Genomic DNA, 20994 nt, shown 5'->3' with positions numbered 1-20994 from the left:
GATCCAACGGACATCAGCAATGATATCTCTCATTCAACGGCCTCTTCTGAATCTAGCTTGAACCTCTGGAAGTTCTCTGTCAATGTATGATTATAGCCATTTCTGTATTACCTTTAGCAAAACTTTACTCGCTTGAGCTATCAAAGGCTTTAGGTCTAAACACATTAAAAAAAAAAAAAAACCAGAAAAGTCTATTCCTTTCATTTATATTTTTAAATAAACTATTTAAAAATTTTTGTGGTTCTGTAAGGTAAGAACTAGCCTGCTAAACAGCAGATTGGTGGTTCAAACCCACCTGCCTCTCCTTTGAAACCCCACACAGGGTTGCTGTAAGTCAGAACCAATTCAATGGTATTAATAATATCACCAACTGTTATAAGTAATGTTGCAAGGGCTGTAATAGAAAGCTCCCATACACTCTTCACCCAGTACCCCTACTGTTAACATCTTTCATTAGTATGGTACATTTGTCACAACTAATGAGCCAATATTGATCCAACGCTATTAATTAAAGTTTATACATTATTTATTGGACTATATCTAATGTCATTTTTCATGTTCCTGGAACCCATGCACAACACCACAGTACAGTTAGATGTCACTTTTTTATTTTGTTGGTAGTTTTAGGCTGTGCTAAGTTCCCATGCTGTCATTTTTTGATGACCTTCACAGTTTTGAGGAATTCTAGTCACATATTTTGTAGACTATCTTTCATTTGCATGTGCCTGTTTTTTGTTTGTTTTCTTCCCCACACCTCCCCCCACCCCCACCCCTTGGTAAGACTGAGGCTGAGGTTTTAGGAGAAATAACATATGGTATCAATTCTGCATACTACTAATAAAGACACGTGATTTAACTTTGATGTTGTCAACCTTGATTAACTGGATGAGGTAGTAATTGTTACGTTTCCTACTATAAATTTAGCCTTTCACTACACCCCAGTGTCCATACTGTCACATATAGAAGAAGTCAACTGCACGCGCTTTGTCACCATTCTTCATCTGATCCAATGTTCTATGAAGTTTATTGTGGTTGTTATTGTTGTTGTTAAGTGCCATTGAGTCAGTTCCGACCCATAGCGACCCTGGACAGGGTTTCCGAGGCTGTAAATCTTTACAGGATCAGAAAGCCTCATCTCTCTCCTACGGAGCAGTTGGTAGTTTTGAACTGCTTACCTTGTGGTTCGCAGCCTGATTCATAACCACTATGCTAACAGAGCTCTTTATTGTTGTTAAGTGCTGTGAAATCGGTTCTGACTCACAGTGACTCCTTACAGTTTTCCAAGGCTGTAAATTTGATGGAGAGGATGGTGGTCTCAAACCACAGGGTTTGTGGTTTGTAGTCCAATGCTTATCCTACAAAGCCACAATGCTCCATTTGAAGTAAGTTCAAATGATTCCCAGTACCTTGCCTTAATGGGACTTAGAAAATAATGATTTTCCGCTAATGAAGGTGCAAACAATAAATTAGAAAAAAGAAAAAAAAAAGTTTATATTGAGATAACTTTTTCCCTGGAAAATAGTAATATTTACATTTCAAATATTCATTAGGCATTAGGAGTTAAGACATGTTTAGATATAAATCTATTCAAGCCAACCTTAATATGAGGTCCCTTATATAATCACAGCACAATCAGAGTGAACCGGCCAACTCCACACTGCTCTCCTAATGAGAAGCGCCTGCATGAAATGACTCTCTATATTCATGTAATGAAAATGCCCATTATGGATCTCATTCAAAATGCTGTTCACTGAACTCTTCAGAATAAATCTAATTTGCTTTAGTGGAGTGTTTACAAGTGTCATTTTTATTTGTTTTCAAAGATGCTAAAACAATGGGACTTAGAAAATATAATGAGTCATTCACCAAACAAAGTCACAGTGAATGGCTTTTATAAGTTCAGAAAGACTTAAAATCAAAAGGTAAAGCATATAATGGTAATATACTAAGAAAAGAAAAAAAAAATTAAGGAGAGAAAAAAAAATGGAATCATGTTATAAAAATGGTAGTTTGTCTTTACTTTCCACTTGTACAGCATATTTATCGAGCTGTATTGAAACTCCCCTAATTGGTGTATTTGAGGAGGAGCCAGGACAGAAATATTTTCTGAATTAGTGTCATGCTCCAGCAATGTACTATCTAGTGTTTACATATAATCTCATTTGATTTAATATATGTGAAAACAGTAAAAACAGCTTTGCAAACAGGAGGAAGTACATTAAAGTCTTTAGAGTAAAAAGAGTTAGAATTGCTAATTGATGAGGAAATAATGGGAGATTATATATATTACATTAGAATAAACAGTTCGTAAATATGAATAAAAAAGATTCCTACTTAGTACTGTATTCAAAATAAATTCCAGGTAGATTAGAATTTGTGTATTCATAACCTTACTTGTGGAAAATACAAGCAAATATTCCTATGATCTAAAGCAGAGGTTATCAAACTAATGATCACAGTATAAATTTGGCTGTGTCTTTTTTTTTTTTAATGAGCATTTATTGAAATAAAGCCATGTCCATCTGTTTATGTATTTTCAATGGCTACACAATCACACAATTGAGTAGCAACAAAGATCTTGAAATGCCTAAAATACTTTCTGTCTGGTCCTTTATAGAAAAGTTTGCTAATACCTGATCTTGATGAAGGTTCAAACATGATGACTGATTGAAAACATAATAAATAAATATTTAGAAGTCTTGTGTTGAAGAATGTGAATTTCTGTACGTTAAACTGAGCCACCTATACAAAGTCAAAAGACGAAGACAAGTTGTGATAAATATATGGTGGGAATAGATATGATATTACTTTACTTATCAAAATATATTTGAGAACGTAAAGAATACAGCTAGAAAACCAAAGGTACTGCATATCTACTAAAAAATATAGAAGACCTATATGACAAAAAAGGAGCTCTGCGAACCTCAAGGTCAGCAGTTCGAAACTACCAGCTGCTCCGTGGGAGAAAGAGGAGGCTTTCTGCTCCCGTAAAGATTTACAGCCTCGGAAACCCTGTTCAGGGTCGCTATCGGTCGCAACCAACCCAATGGCATGTAACAACAACAACAACAACATATGACAAAAACTATAGGATTCTGGTCAAAGAAATCATGATGGAAATACAAGGAATGACATCCCATGCTCATGGATGTCGTCATTGGATTGGCTATGAACGGTGGAGTTGGTTCTGTCTCATGTTGTGTTGTTGTTGTTATGTGCCGTGGAGTCGGTTCTGACTCACAGCGACTCAGAGCGATCGTGTACAGGGTTTCCAAGGTTGTAAATCTTTGTTGTTGTTGTTAAGTGCCGTCAAGTCGGTTCCGACCCATAATGACCCTGAACAGGGCTTCCAAGGCTGTAAATCTTTATGGGAGCAGAAAGCCTCCTCTTTATCCCATGGAACAGCTGGTAGTTTCGAAATGCAGACCTTGAGGTTCCCAGCCCGATTTGTAACTGCTACACTACCAGAGCTTAGCGACCACTTATAGGTGTTCGAGGAGTAGTTGGTGGGTATGAACTGCCAACCTTATAGTCAGCAGTCCAGTGTTAATCCTTCAGCACACCAGGACTCTGTGATCATGGATAGGAAGACTATAATATTATGATGCCAATTATTTTCAAATTTATGCACAGATTCAATATAGAAATAATCAACATTTCAGCAAGTAATTCTGAGGATAGTCACAAACTCATCCCAAAGTTCATAGTGAAAGACATCAGACCTAGAATTGTTGAGGCAATACATAAGGACAGAATAGAGGACAAACACTACCTGGCTTTAAGACTTATTATAAAACTGCAGTGATAAAGTAAGTGTGGCATTCCAAAAAAAGGACAAATAGATCAAAGGAATAGTGCAGAGAGCCCAGATGTCCACACACAGCATATTTTACTTATCAGTGATAACAGGACGAAGGCAATTCAACAAAGAAAGAACAGTCTTCTCAAATAACTGGAATGACTGGATATTCATATGCAAAAAAACTTTATCTAGATAAAACTTAGTGTTACATCAAATAACTCAAAACGCATTGTAGACAAAATGTAAGATGGAAACATATAATGCTTCTGGAAGGAAGGTAACATAGGATAAGATATAGCTGATTTTGAGTTTGTCAGTGACTACCACCTGCTCCTCCGAAACCCTATACAGGGTCACTATGAGTCGGAATCGACTCGACGTCACTTAACAACAAATATATACATATATATATATATATATTTTTTTTTTTTTTTGTTGTTGTTGTTGTTGTTGTTAAGTGTTTCCGAGGGTGCGAGGGTATAAATCTTTACAGGAGTAGAAAGCCTCATCTTTCTTCCGTGGAGCGGCTGGTAGTTTCGAACCGCTGACCTTAAGGTTCGCAGCCCGATTCGTAACCACTATGCTACCAGAGCTCATATATATATATATGTTGTTGTTGTAATGTGCCGTGGAGTTGGTTCCGACTCATAGCGACCCTGTACACGGTTTCCGAGGCTGTAAATCTTTATATATTTTTCAGTGGCTACACAATCACACAATTGAGTAGCAACAAAGATCTTGAAATGCCTAAAATACTTTCTGTCTAGTCCTTTGTAGAAAAGTTTGCTAATACCTGATCTTGATGAAGGTTCAAACATGATGACTGATTGAAAACATAATAAATAAATATTTAGAAGTCTTGTGTTGAAGAATGTGAATTTCTGAAAGCCTCATCTTTCTCCTGAGATGTATATATATCTATCTCTATACATATCTATATCTATATAGATATTATATAGATATTATATAGATATAGATATGTATAGAGATAGATCGATAGATAGATATATCTGGAGAGAGAGAGATAGAGAGTGGGTGTGTGTGGACGTGTGTCCAGTTGTGGTGCTGTGGGTTAATACGCCAGACTGCAAAGCATCTGAACTACAATGTCGGTGGTTCAAGCTCAACAGCTACCCCTCTGAAACTCTATACAGGGTCACTATGGGTCAGAACCGATTCGACGGCACTTCACAACAACGACAACATATATATATATTTAAGTGCCGTCAAGGCAATTCCAACTCATGGAGATCATGTACAGGGTTTCTGAGAAGCGCTGGTAGGTTTGAACCACTGACATTTTTTATTTCAAAAGCCAGTGTTTGTTAAGTACCATGGGGTTGGTTCCGACTCATAATGAGCCTATACAAGGATTTCCGAGGCTGCACATTTTTACAGGAGCAGAAAGCCTCATCTTTCTCTAGAGGAACAGCTGGTAGTTTCGAACTGCTGACCTTGAGGTTAGCAGTCCAATTCGTAACCACTACGCTACCAGAGCTCCTTAGGAGTCCCTGTAGATAATGCTATAAGCCTAATCCATGAAGAAAAAAAAAAGTTTAAGACGGACTACATTAAAATAAAAACTTCGGATCCATGAATACCATCATTATGGAAATGAGAAATCACAGACTGAGTCAGCATCCTGATACCTAAACAGTAAAGTCCACTGTGTATGTAAAGCACGTATCAAGGGATTTGGATCTAAAATACAAAACTCTGAAAACTAAAACATTAGAAAGCAAATGATTCAGTTAATAAATGGGGAAAAGATTTGGCTAGGACTTGACCAAAGCAAATATACAGATGGCAAATACATATGCTCAACAAAAACAATAGCAATTCAGGAATTGCAATTTTGAATAATATCATTCACTCCACTTAGAAAAGAGGTGGGTCAGACAAAAAGACTCCCAGCCAGATGGACTGTCATAGTGACAGCAACAATGGGCTCAAATAGACCAATTGTGAGGATGGCAAAGGACCGGGCAGTGTTTTATCTGTTGTGCACAGGGTTCCTATGAGTAAGAACCAACTTGACAGCACCTAAAAACAACAACAACAAGGCAAATAGAGGTGTTCTGCTGTAGTGCTGTGGGGTAAAGCACTGGACCGCAAGGTTGGTTTGAACCACAAGGTTGGAGGCTCAAACTCACCAGCCTTTCCTTGGAAACCCTATATAGGTTTGCTCTTAGTGGAAACCAACTTGATGGCACTTAACAAAAATGACAACATTCCTGTTGATGGTGATGACTGCAAGTGCAGTTGAAACAGTCCCAACTCATGGCAACCCCGTATAGGATTTTACAGGAGCAGCTTGTGGGTTTGAAGTGCTCACCTTGGGATACAGAGTTCAATGCTGATTCTGCCACACCACACCAGAAGTATAACACTCCCATTAGAATGTCTAAAATCCAAAATACTGACAACAACAAATGCTAATGTGGTTGTGGAACAACAGAATGTCTTGTACGTTGTGGTTGGGAATGCTAAATAGTCAAGTCACTTTGGAAATTACTCTAGCAGTTTCTTATTAAGCTAAATATAAGCTTACTACATAATTCAGCAATCATCTTCCTAAGCATTTACCTAAATGAGTTGCAAACGTCTGTCCATACACAAGAAAAGGCCAACCTCTACATGACTGTCTATAGCAGCTTTTTTCATATTTGACACAAATATGGAAGTAGCCACTATACCCTTTAATGAGAACATTTTCAAACAAACTGTTGCACATCCATAAATGGCAAATTATTCAGTGATTAAAAAGACCAAGAGCCAACAAACTACAAAAACTATGTGGTGTCACCCTAAATGAAAATGTGAAATGAAAGAAACCAGTCTGGAAAAGCTATTTACTGTATGATTAGAACTATATGGCATTTCAGAACAGGCAATGCTATAAAATCAATAAACTGACTAGGGATAAGAGGTTGAGGAAGCTTAAATAGGTAACTCACAAGGCATTTTTAGGATAATGAAACTACTTTGTATGATATTGTAATGATGGATCCATTACATTTAGCATTTGGAATGTAATACTCCTATAGTACTTACTACAATAAGAGTAGTGTGAACGCTGATCTAAAAACAATGGACTTCAGTAAAAACCAAGGACTTCATTGAATGTGTGGTTGCTGTTAAGCGCCTTGTTGATTCTGACTCATAGCAACTCAATATAGGGTTTTGAAGGTGTGGCTGATAAGTATGAACTGCAAGTCTTGTGATTAGCACTCCAGTACTTATCCCAAAGCACCACACCAGGACTCTTCAGTGAAAATAAAGTATCAATATTAGACCATAGCTGATAACAAATTTTCCACAGAAATGCAAGATGTTAATAATAGGAAAAATAGTATATGGGGGATAAGGGAATATATGGCAAATTCTGTACTTTGTACATACTTTTGATGTAAATGTAAAATAATTCTAAAAAACAAAGTATATAAAAACAAGCAATAAGCAAAATACATTAAGTCACAAAGACTGAAAAAAAGAGACATCAGGACTAAAATACTTCAACTGATTTTTGTAAAACAGAAAGAAGATATAGGCACAGTAAGTGACTTAGTAGATTTAAGCAAATTGCATCTCAAGGGGATGCTGATGAGAAAAAGAGTGACATATCCCACACATTTTATGGAAGGGTCCAGCCAAAACGCTAGGAACTTGAGACGGTTGTTAAAATAATCTTAGAAAGACCTGCAGAAAGCAGGAAAATAACTGAAAATTAATGAAACTGTTAAGAATCAACAGTTGGAAGACTCCAGACATGATAGAGGGAAGAAGATCACAAAAAATGAGTCAAAGAACTCAGAGATTTTCTCCCTGAAAATATGTCAGCAACTAGAAAATTGTTGAATAAACTGTACAGGAAAGAAGAGGAAAATAATAAACAAAACAATACTGACATTTGCTGGGACAAGGAAGTTCCTCATTTTTTTTTTTTTTAAAAGAAGCTTCCTTTATGATAACTGTACACCAGGAAATAATTCCTCCCATACAAATCTTCCAATTATAAAAATAAAATTGGGAATAAGAAGGAATACGAACGCCCAACAACTGACTAACGTGGAGAGAACATATTGTCCCATTTGCCTTTGTCAGTCCTACTTATATTCCCTTCTGCAGCATCAAATATAATATCCTCTTTCTCTTGAAAAGTCTTACTTTGAACTATGAATTATATGAATATACTATTGGACCATCAAAATTTCTAAACAGAATTCTACTTAAAAGAAAAGATGAACACATTAAATTTTCAGTACAGGTGGGTTAAAACATCAACATAGCAATGTTAAATAGAGGATCCTAATGTGGAGATGTGGAATACACACTGGACTGCTAAGCACAAGGTCAGCAGTTCAAATACACCAGCCACTCATCAGAAACCCTATACAAAGTCTCTATGAGTTAGAACTGACTCCACAGCATGTAACAACACATATTTCCAAGAGGAAAATGATAAAAACTGTTCATATAAAAATTAGACATTTTATTAGCAAGTTTATTTCTTCTTACATCTCTAGCTGTCATTTCTCACTGTACTTTACCAGTTCACATTGTTTGTCAACTAGACTTGTTTCCTTAAACTCAGTGCTAAGCTCTTTTGTGTTCTCAATGTATACTCTATCCTTAGATAATCAGATAATATGCATGATGTCAAATTACATCAATATGTCTATGACTTTTAAATTTGTATTACTGGCCCATGTGTCTCCTGGAAGCACTGGGTCTGAATGTATCCACATGATCACTTGACTTTCCACGTCAAAATGAATTCCTCAGTTTCCTAACAATGCATCATGATTCCCTCTTTCCAACTTTCAAAGTGACTCTCTTCCAAAGTCTTCCCTAGACGGTACTAGATCCATTACATTTCAGAAAATAACAACATTGAAGTCACTCTTGACCCTTCACTCTCCATTAGTCTTATATGTAATTTATCACTATGTCCTACTGATTTTTCCACCCTGAATATCACTCACATCTTTCTAAATTTTTGCATCACCATTTCAACCCCCCTGCCATTACTCTCACTTAAACTCCTGGAATAAGCCCCTAAATACTCTTTCACCAGATTTATCTTCTTCATTTTAACCTATTCTGTACATCATATGCCAGGTGATCTTTTAAAAAGATGGATCAATTTAAAATAATTTTCTTGCTTAAAGACCTTCAAGATCATTCAATCTGGTTTCAAAACTACAGAAAAATGTCTCGTAAAACATTAAGTTATCTGACTGTTTCCTACATTTCTGTCTCCTCAATCACATATTCCCATGGCCACAGAAGATCAGCCATAAGGGCCTCCCCCTCCCCCCAATACTTTAATGCAAGGTTTCTCAAAGTATTGCCCTGAGCCAAAAGCAGTAGCATTGCCTGAGAACATGTTACAAATGCATTTTCTGCAAATTTCCTTACCAAACCTGTTGAATTGTAAACTCTAGGATGGATCCCACTCATGAATATTTCAGTAACACCTCCATGTGATTCAGATGTACTCTTAAGTTTGAGGACCACAGAATCTTTGCACAAATTGATTTCCTCATTTGCAATTGTCTTCTATCTCCCCTACCCCCTTTTTTTTTTCTGTCTATTTTCTAGATCTCAGATAAAATTTTATTTCTCCTTGGATACCTTCCCTGGCTCTCTATCTTCTTTTATGTCTAGTTTAGATTTTCTTGTAAACTGTCCTTGTTCTTGTTGCTTTAAAATTTCCTCAAGTCCATTCTTATTCATAGCCCCCCTGTATAAGGTTTCCAAGGAGTAGCTGGTGGTTTTAAATTGCTAATCTTGTGTTCAGCAGTCCTAGCTTCTTGCATTTTCCCTCCACACAATGTTTACAAAGCTGTGTGATTATTTGAGGAGACATTAATCTCTCTAACTAGACTTATTTTGTTGTTAAGTGCCTTCTAGTCAGATTCCTGGTATGGAGCTGTAGGCTAAGAACTCAACTGTTAACATGGTTGGTTGTTCAAACCCACCAGCCATGCCTCAGAAACCCTATGTTGTTGTTGTTCTTATGTACTGTGGAGTCGATGCTGACTCATAGTGACCCTGTACAAGGTTTCCGAGGCTGTAAATCTTTATGGGAGCAGAAAGCCTCATCTTTCTCCCGCGGAACTGCTGGTAGTTTCGAACTGCTGACCTTGCAGCTCGCAGCCCGATTCGTACCCACTACGCTACCAGAGCTCCTTTACAGGGTCTGACTTCAAGGCACAAAACAACAACAAAAAGTAAGATTGGACTCATAGTGAACCTCTTCAGGGTTTCCAAGGAGCAGCTAATGGAGTTGAACCATTGACCTTGTGGTTAGCAGGCCAGTGCTCAGCCTACAGCACCATACCAGGAGTCCATAGCACACTGCAATGGCAATGATAAGTATCAATTGATTTAACTAAAACAGCAGATCAAATATCATATGCAACTTACTGACTCAAAATGTCTGATAAAAATTCCAAACCACACAAATCAATTTCAAATATGCCAACTACTATCAATCATGAATCACTTTAAAGAAAGAAAATAAAAGATACTTCCTTTATACAGATATTGTTACTAAAAGTTCAATTTTAAGAAAGGACTTTTATTAAATATAAAACTTCTCTTTCTTCCAAGAGTAAGATTGGTCTTTGTTCAATGTATGTATGTGTTTAATAAGTTTTATGTAAAATGTTATAATACTCCTAATAATCAAATAATAAAAGATGCAGAATATCTCCATGTTTTACCCTTTGAAATGGCCATTTATTTTCAAGAACCTGATCTAAACTCCAGAAGCCTAGTTCATTAAACTGTGAATTATGTTGCCTGGTTACTAAGCAACATGGTGCTTCATGGAGGACCACAATTTCAACACTGATTTAGCTGTCTCTTTCCTACCTGTGACTACTGACAGGCTCAGAAGTTGAGGTCATCTGGCCAAAGGCATTTGCTAAAGTAGAGCAATGTTGTCTTGAGATCTGAACTGTGGCAAAATGTCTGGATGTACTGATAAGGAAGCATCAGTATATCTGCATCCCTCTGCAGAGAATTGGGCAAAAGTAAAATCCTCTATCTTAATAAGTTATGTATTTGGGTCACTAGTTTTAAGAAAGGAAAGGACAGCTTAGAAATATGACCTAGAAAATTGTAAAGTTAGGACTTATAATTGGAAGAAAAAAAATAGAAAAGGTAATAGGTCTTGCTCTGTGTTTGCCAAAGAAGGTTGTGAAATTGTATCCCTTTGCTCCTTCTTTATGGCCACTAAAAGGATATTATTTAGGGCCAAATCTTTCCATGATGACTGGTGTGAAAATAAGGTCACCCTTGCTTAATTCTCCTCCAAATGCCCTTTTCTGTAAAAAAGATAATTCTAATTTGTTGAATCAATCTATATGTGGTACAAAACTGCAATGAAGAGCCACTAGTTCATTTTCTGTAGTCCTGGTTTAGTGCTGTAGTATAAGCACTGGACTGCTAACTGCAAGGCTGGTGGTTCAAACCCACCAACCGCTCCTCAGAAATCATATACTCGATCGCTATGAGTTGGAACTGACTAAGTGGCACTTAACATGACACCAGCAAGGTCATTTTCTGGAAGACAATGCCTGCTCCTCTCCTGGGGTCTAATATAGTGTTATCAGCACTTCATAACAGGTGATGCTGATATTCCTCATTATTATTGGACCATTTACATGTTGGATACCATCCCATTCTTCCTTACTTCTCTCATGCTTCTTTAGCTACCTGGAATCTAGACCATGGACCCAGGGTCCTTGAGTCAATTATGAGTCACAGTGACCCTATAAAAGAGGACAACTGCCTTGGAGGGTTGACAAGACTGCAAATCTGTATGGAAGACTACTGTCACATCTGTTTCCAGTGGAGCTGCTGGTAGGTTAGAATCACCAACCTTTGGGAAAAAGCCAGGCCTTCTTCCTGACTTCTGCTATCCTGTTTGTCATGCTGCTATTCAGGCTGAGCTTTCTCCAATATCTATGTAATTACACCGTTTACTACATTGTCCACTACTACTTACTGTGTTGGTTAGGAGTTCTCATATGCCCCAAATGGTTCATCTGCTTGGCTGCTAACAAAAAGCTTGGCAGTCCAAAACCATACAGAGACCCTTAGAAGAGAAGCTTAGAGATCAACTTCTAAAAATTCAGCCACTGAAAGTCATATGGTACACAGTTCTAATACTACACAAATTAAGTTTGCCAAGAGTCAAATCAAATGGTTTGCTACCGGTTAATGACAAACTCCCTCATTGTTGTTGTTAGGTGCCATCGAGTCAGTGCCGACTCATAGTGACCTTATACACAGCAGAATGAAACACTGCCAGATCCTGAGCCAAACTCACTACTGCTGTGATGCTTGACCCTTTTGATGCTGCCACTTGGCCAATCCATCTCACTGGAGTCTTCATCTTTTTCTCTGACCCTCTACCTTACCAAAAATGATATCCTTCTCCAGTGACTGGTCCCCCTGGCAATATGTCAGAAGTATGAGAGATGAAGTTTGGCCATCTTGGCCTACAAGGATCACTCTGGCTGTACTTCTTCCAACACAGAAATGTTGGCTTTTTTGGCAGCCTATGGCACTTTCAATATTCTCCTCCAACACCATAATTCAAATGCATCAATTCTTCTACAGTCTTCCTTATTCACTGTCCGACTTTCACATGCATATGAGGTTACTGAAAATACCATGGCTTGGGTCAGGTGCACCTTAGTCCTCAAGCTGACATCTTTGCTCTTCAAGACTTTAAAAAGGTCTTATGCAGCAGATTTGCCTAATTCAATAAGTCATTTGATTTCTTGATTGCTGCATCCTTGAGTGTTGATAGTTGATCCAAGAAGAATGAAGTCCTTGACAACTTCAATCTTTTCTCTGTTGATAAGAATGTTATTGGTCCAGTGGTGAGGATTTTTGTTTTCCTTACATTGAGATGCAATCCATACCAAAGGCTGTGCTCTTTGACCTTCATCAGCCAATATTTTAAGTCCTCTTCACTTTCAGCAAGCAAGGTTGTATCATCTGCATATAGCAGGTTGTTAATAAGTCTTCCTCCAGTCCTGATGCCATGTTTTTCTTCACAGAACACACTTCTCAGATTATTTGCTCAGCATACAGGTTGAATAAGTATTGTGAAAGAATACAACCCTGTCGTACACCTTTCTTAATTTTAAACCATCCAGTGTTCCCACGTTCTGTTCGAACAACTACCTCTTGGTCCAGGTACAGATTCCTCATGATCAGAATTTAGTGTTCCAGAATACTCATACTTCGCAATGTTGTCCACCACTCATCTGTCAGTTTGTCGTACTGTGGTGGCTTGTGAGTTTCTGTGATTCTGAAAGCTATGCCACTGGTATTTTAAATACCAGCAGGGTCACTCATGGTGGACAGGTTTCAGATGAACTTCCAGACGAAGACAGACTAGGAAGAAGGACTGACAAACTACTTCCAAACATTTAGTCACTGAAAACCTTATAAACTTCCTTATTACAGGACTGGAAATCTTCCATTATTCACCTTTATCTCCCACCAAAACATGTCTTCACCTACCATGCTCCAGGCATACTTATACCTTTGTTATTGTTGTTGTTAAGTGTCTGTGTGTCAGTTCCTACTCACAGTGACCCTGTATAGGGTTTCCAAGGAGCAGTTAGTGAGTTTGAACTGCCAACCTTGTGGTTCAAATTGACTTGTACCCTACAGTGTCACCCACTTACCCTATTGGCAGAGGTAATTTAATTATAAGATATTTATATGTCTTTTACTATATCATGTTGTTTAGCACCTTAAAATCATTATACTTGTTGCTTTTATTTTCCTATATTATTTGATTCCATCTTTAGAGTCTTCTGACTGGTTAATTCTTAGTTATACTTCAAGACAGCTCGTTCTCCTAGTCTCCTTTGAAACCTTTTCTGGCCATCTTTTTCCTCTTTCCAATGAACATAGTAGTTATAACTCAAATATTCTCGGTGTTGTTAAGTACTGTTGAATCGGTTCAAAGTGACCCTGTGCACAAACCATATAGTGCTTCCAAGGAATACATGGTGAGTTTGAACTGTTGACCTTGTGATTGGTAGGCCATTACTTATCCTACATCTCCACACCAGGACTCCAGTAATACTCTCATAATGTTCTATGTTCTCCATGTGATATATGATTATATAGGTTTCATGAGATTTTTCAAATCAATATTCTGTATTCCTCTACTAGATAGCTCCTTTAAGACATTGATGTTGTCTGAGAACTTTACTGTCAGTACCCACAATAGAGAAGACTCTCAGTCAGTATATTATAAACGAATTTCCTAAGATGTATGACTGTAGGAAAAAAAAAAAAAAATATATATATATATATATATTGTTGTTATTACACTGAACTGGGATTCTTTAATATTTGTAGTATAGTATCTACATAGTGTCTGATTAAGAGTGTTCATAATGTCTGATTAATAGTGGAGTCCTGGTGTGACACTGTGGATTAAAGTCTGAACAACAAGGTCAGAATTTCAAGCTCAACAGGTGTTCCTTGGAAATCCTATACAGGGTCACTATGGGGCAGAACTGACTCAACAACATTTACCAACAACCACAACAACAAGAATGTTCAGTGAAGCCATTTGAATAGATAGATCAGTTAAGAAAAAGGATAATAATAAGTTCATTGGAAACCTAGAAACAATATTGAAAAGAAGAAAAAAGATTGTTTTTGGTACTTAACAATCTTCTCATTTACTATTGTAGTTAGATGCTGTCAAGTCAGTTCCAACTCATAGTGGACCCATGCACAACAGAAAGAAACAATAACTCATCCTGAGTTTTCAATCATCGCTATGCGTAAGCCCATTGTTTCAACAACTGTGTCAATTCATCTCATTGAAGGTATTTTTCTTTTTCACTGACCCTCTACTTCACCAAGAATAATGCCCTTCTCTAGTCACTGGTCCCTCCTGATATTTATGCCCAAAGGACATAAGACAAAAGTTTGCTATTTTCACTTCTAAGTAGAATTCTGATCATAAATTTCCAAGATACTGGATCATTCCTCTGGCAGTACACATTGTATTCAATATCCTTCCCCATAACAATAATCCAATTGTATGCTCAGTCTTCCTAATTCATTTTTCAGATTTCGTATGCATGTGAGGTGACTGAAAATACCTTGAGTCAGATGCATTTTAGTCTCCAAGTGTTACCTTTGCTCTTTAACACATACAATTTAAAGGGTTTTTTTTTTTTCCCAGCTAATTTATGCAATGTAGTGTTGAGGTTAAGTGCCTTACAATGGTTTCTGATTCTAAGTGACCCTGTGCACAACAGAACAGAACAATGGCAGGTCCATTCTCACAATTGTTATGTCTAAGCCAGTGTTGCTGCCATTTTGTCAATCCATCTCTTTGATAGTCTTTCTCATTTTCGCGTGACCTTCCACTTTAACAAGCATGATGTCCTACTCCAGGGACTAATTTTTCCTGAAACATGTACAAAGCAGCAAAGACAAAGTTTGCCATCTTCCCTTCTAAGGAGGATTCTGACAGTAATTATTTTAAGACATTTGTTAGTACTTCTGGCAGTCCAAGGTACTTTCAATATTCTTTTCCAACACCATCATTCAAATGCATTGATTCTTTTACACCCTTCCCAAATTCATTGTCCAACTTTCATGTTAAGATCAAACAATTGAAAACACCTTGCCTTGGGTCATCAACACCTTAGTGTTCAAAGTAACATCTCTGGCCTCTGCTTATTAACACTTTAAAGAGGTCTTTTGCAGAACATTTGCCTAATATAATACACCATTGATTCCTGGACTGCTGTTTCCAAGAGTTAGATAATAGATTCAAATAAAATAAAGTCTTTGACAACTTCAGTCTTTCTTTGTTTATAATGATGCTATTTAATGGTCCAGTTGAGAGAACTCTCATTTTTTTTTTTTTTTTACATTATGGTATAGTCCCTATTGAAGTATTTCAAGTCTTTTATGCCTCAATAAACAAGGTTGGATCATTTGCATATCGCATGTTGTTAATGAGACTCCCTCCAATCTTGATGCCATGTTCTTCTTCAGATAATCTAATTTCTCAATTATTTGCTCAGCATAATGGTTGAATAAGTATGGTGAAAAGATAGAACTTTGAAACATACATTTCCTGATTTTAAAACACTCAGTATCTCCTTGTTCTGTTTTATGTGTTCTGGAATTTCCATTCTTCACACTGCTATCCTAATTTGTTACGGTTCACACACTTGAAGGCCTTTGCATAGCCAATAAAACACAAGTAAACATATTTCTGATATTCTCTGCTTTAAGCCAAGATTCATCTGGTTTTAGCTATGGTATACCTACTTCCCTGTCCACTCTAGAATCTGGCTTGGATTTCTGTCAGCTCCTTATCATTAAAGTACTGCAAACTTTTTAAATTAACTTAAGCAAAATTCTGCATGCATGTGATATTAATGATACAGTTTGATGATTTCTGTATCCCATGAGGCCATCTTTTGTTGTAATGGGCACAGATATGGACCTCTTCTAAATTTCTTGTCATAAATGAATGAGAGCTTTCAGAGGCACACCCATTTGTTGAAACATTTCAATTTGTGTTCCATCAGTTCCTGGAGACTTGTTTTTCACCGGTTTCTTCAGTGCACCTTGGAATTCTTCCAGTACCATTGCTTCTTGATTATATGCTACCTCTTGAAATAATTGAACATGAAACATTTATTTTTTTGTACAGTGACTCTATATGTTTTTCTATCTTCTTTGGATGCTTCCTGCATCATTAAATATTTTGTCCAAAGAAGCTTTGAGTATTGCAAGTTGAAGCTTGACTTTTTCTTTATTTCTTTCAGTTTGAAAAAGCCTAAGCACGTTCTTCCTTTTGGTTTTCTAACTCCTAGCTTTTGCACATTTCATTATGATATTTACATTGTCTTCTTCAACTGCTGTTAGTAATTTCCTGTTTAGCTCTTATATTTCATCATTTATTTCAGTCACTTTAGGTCTCTATGATCAAGAGCAAGTTTCAGAGTTTCTGCTGACAACCATTTTGGCCTTTTCTTTCTTCCCTGTTTTTGTAATGACCTTTTGCTTTATCATGTCTAATGTTTTTGATGTCCCCAAACTCCTCTGGTTTTTGGCTTCTGTATCTAATGTATCAAATCTGTTCTTAACATGGACTCTAAATTCAAGTGTGATATACTGAAGGTCGTATTTTGACTCTTGTTGATTTGTTTTTTATTTTCTTCAGCTTCAGCCTGAATTTGCATATTCCAAAGTCAGCCCTGATTTTGTTTCAGGTGATGATATTAAGTGTATCCATCATTTCTTCCAACAGGTGTAGTCAGTTTGATTCCTGTGTACTCAATCTGAAGAAAAAAGCTATTTTTAAAGAATAAGTCAGCAGTCTTGAAAGATTCTATCATGTGATTGCCAGTATCATTTCTATCACCACGGCCATATTTTACAACTAGCAATCCTTCCTCTTTGTTTCCAACTTTCACATTCAGTCACCAATAAATATCAGTGCATCTTGATTGCTTGCTAGATCAATTTCAGATAGAAGAGTTGGAAGAACTCTTCAATTCCATCAGCACTGACTTTAGTAGTTGGTGTGTAATTTGAATATTAGTGGTATTAACTGGTCTTATTTGTTGAGTCCTGATATGATGCTGTGGGATAAGTACTGGACTGGTCTTCTTTGTAGACTTATGAATATTATCCTATCACAGACGGCACTGTACTTCAAGATAGATCTTGGGATGCTCTTTTTGACAATGAATGACACCATTTGTCTTTGTCTTTCCCCAAACAGCAAGCCATATGAATGTTCATTTGAATATGGTCAATACCAATTCATTTCAATTCACTATTGCCTAGGATTTCTGTCTGTATGCATTCCATTGCATTTTTAATAACTTTTTTATTTCATTAAATTCATATTTACTATTATTCATATTCTATTAATGGATTTCTGTAGCTGTTTCTCCTTATTTTGAGTTGTGTCTCTCAGCCAATGAAGGTCTCTTAGCACTATTCATGTCATTAAGATCAACTTTATTTAGAGTAGCCAGTCAATTGCAATTTGAGTGCCTTCCAACTTCCTGCACTATATGAAACAATGTCCCAGTGATATTCATATAGTTTTTAGAGCTAAAAATTAAGAAGTGGTCTGCCTCTTCATCGTCGTAGTCTGTCTTAGTCTGCCATCTCTGCTGAAGCCTGTCCACCATGGGTGGCCTGTTGGCATTAAAATACTGGTGGCATAGCTTCCAGCATCACAGCAAAACACAAGCTATCACACTAGGACAAACTGACAGATTAGTGGTGGCCTAGTGCAGTAAATCCACCACTTGATTTTTTTTCAATTTGTCAATTTGTCAAACTGTGGTGGCTTGTGAGTTGCTGTGATTCTGGAAGCTATGCCACTGGTATGGTATTGAGGTTGGCCCATGATCAGGCAGTGTTTCTTTCTGTTGTGCATAGGGTAGCTATGAGTTGGTACTGACTCAATGGCACCTAACCACAACAACAACAAAGTGCAGTAAATCATTTGATTTCTTGAATGTTGCTTGCATGTTATTGATAGTGGTGATCTAGTTGGTACCAACTCATAATGACCTTATGTGCAACAGAATGAAACACTTGTCTTGTGCCAATCTCACAATTGTTGCTATGTTTGAGCCAATTGCTGCTGCCACTGTGCCAATCCATCTCAGTGGGGGTCTTCCATTTTTTCGCTGACCTTCCACTTCTCCAAGCATGATGTGCTTTATCAAAGACTAGTCTCTCCTGATATTATGAGAGATCAAGTATGGCCATCCTGGCTTCTAAAGAGCATTCTGGTTGTACTGTTTTTCAACACAGATTTGTTTTTAATTCTGGTAGTCCATAGTACTTTTAAATAACCTCCTCCAAAACCATAACTCAAATGCATCAATTCTTCTATGGTCTTCAATAGTCATTGGCCAATTTTCGCATGCTGGTGTGGCACTGTGGATTAATGCGCCAGACTGCAAAGTCATTTGAACTGCAAGATTGGCAGTTAAAGCTCACCAGCTGCTCCTCAGAGACCCTATATAGGGTCACTATGGATCAGAATCAACTTGACAACACTTGACAACAACAAATGAGGCTGTTGAAAATACTATGATTTGGGTCAGGTACATCATAGTCCTCAAACTGACATCTTTGCTCATGAATACTTTAAAGAAGTCATGTGCAGTATATTTGCCGAATGCAATACATCATTTGATTTCTTTACAGCTTCCATTAGTGTTGATGGTTGATTGAAGCAAAATGAAGTCTGACAACTTCCATCTTTCCTCCAATTACCTGGATGCTATTTATTGGTCTAGTGGTGAGGATAATTGTTTTCTTTACATTGAGGTGCAGTCCATACTGAATGCTTGACCTTTGATCTTTATCAGTAAATATTTTAAGTCTTCTTCCCTTTCCGTAAGCAAAGTTTTATAATCAGCGTATCACAGGTTGTTAATGAAACTTCCTCCAAACCTGATGCTACATTTTTCTTTATATAATCCAGTTTTTCAGATTATTTGCTCTGCATACACATTGGATAAGTATGGTTAAAAAATACAACACTGATACACATCTTTCCTGCTTTTAAACCATTCAGTATCCTCTTGTTCTGTTTCAACAACTATCTCTTGATAATTCCTCATGAATACAATTAAGTGTTCCAGAATACTCATGCTCAGCAATGTTGTCTATAGCTTGTTCTCCATAACATGATTCAAGCAACCACAAGCCTTTTCACAGTCAATAAAGCACAGGTCAACATCTTTCTGGCATTCTCTGCTTTCAGCCAAGATACATCTCATGTCAGCAATGATATCACTAGTTCCATGTTCCCACCTGAACCTAGTCGGAAGCTCTAGAAGCTCCCTGTTAATGGACTGCTGCAGCCAGTTTTGAATTCTTTAGCAAAATTTTATTGGCATGTGGTATTAATGATATTGCCCAATGATTTATACATCCTGTTGAGTCATCTCTGTTTAGAATGGGATCTCTTCCAATCAGTTAGCTAGGTAGCTGCCTTCCAAATGTCCCGGCATAAATGAGTGTCTCCAGTGCTGCCTTAGTGTGTTGGAAGATTTCAATTTGCATTCCATCAATTCCTGGAGCCTTATTTTTTGCCAATGCCTTCAGTGTACCTTGGATGTCTTCCTTTAGTACAATTGGTTCTTAATCGTATGATACCTCCTGACATTTTTTGAACATCGACCATTTCTTTTTGGTACAATGACTGGACTGTGTATTCCTTTCACCTTCTTTTGATGTTTTAATTAAATATTTTGTCCACATTATCCTTCAATATTGCAAAGTGAGACAAAATTTTTTCATCAGTTCTTTTAGCTTGAGAAATGTGGAATGTGTTTTCCCTTTTGGTTTTCTAACTCCATCTTAGCACTTTTCATTATAATACTTGAGTTTGTCTTTTCAAGCTATCCTTTGAAATCTTCTGATTAACTCTTTTACCCTTTGATTGCTTCCACTTGTTTTAGCATCTCTAAGTCTGACAACAAATTTCAGAGTCTCTTCTGACATCCATTTTGATATTTTCCTTCTTTCTTGTCTTTTTAGTGACCTTTTGCTTTCTTCCTGTATGATGTTCTTGATGGCATCCCACAACTCTTCTGTTACTCAGTTAATAGCGTCAAATTCATCAAATCTGTTTTTTAGATGAGCGATAAATTCAGGTGAGATATGTTCAAGGTCATATTTTGACTCTCTTGGACTTGTTTTCATTTTCTTCAGTTTCAGTCTGAACTTGCATATGAGAAATTGATGGTCTGTGCCCCAGCCTGCCCCAGCCTTACTTTGGCTGATGCTATAAGCTTTTCCACTGTCTTTTTCCACAGATGTAGTCAATTTGGTTTCTCTGTATTCTACCCGGTGAAGTCCACAGGTATAGTTGACTTTTATGTGACTTTAAAAAGGTTTTTGTAATGAAGAAGTCGTTGTTGCTGTTGTTAGGTACCATCAATTCGGTACCAATTTATAGCGATTTTATGCACAGCAGAATGAAACACTGCCTGATCCTGGACCAACCTCACCACCGTTGCCACATTTGAGTCCATTGAAGCTGCCACTTGGCCAATCCATCTCGTTGGGAGTCTTCCTCTTTTTCTCTGACCCTCCACTTTACAAAACATGATATCCTTCTCCAG

This window comes from Chrysochloris asiatica, unplaced genomic scaffold, assembly GCF_000296735.1.
Source record: "Chrysochloris asiatica unplaced genomic scaffold, ChrAsi1.0 scaffold00253, whole genome shotgun sequence".
Classification (NCBI taxonomy): domain Eukaryota; kingdom Metazoa; phylum Chordata; class Mammalia; order Afrosoricida; family Chrysochloridae; genus Chrysochloris; species Chrysochloris asiatica.
This window is presented reverse-complemented; position numbering follows the sequence as displayed.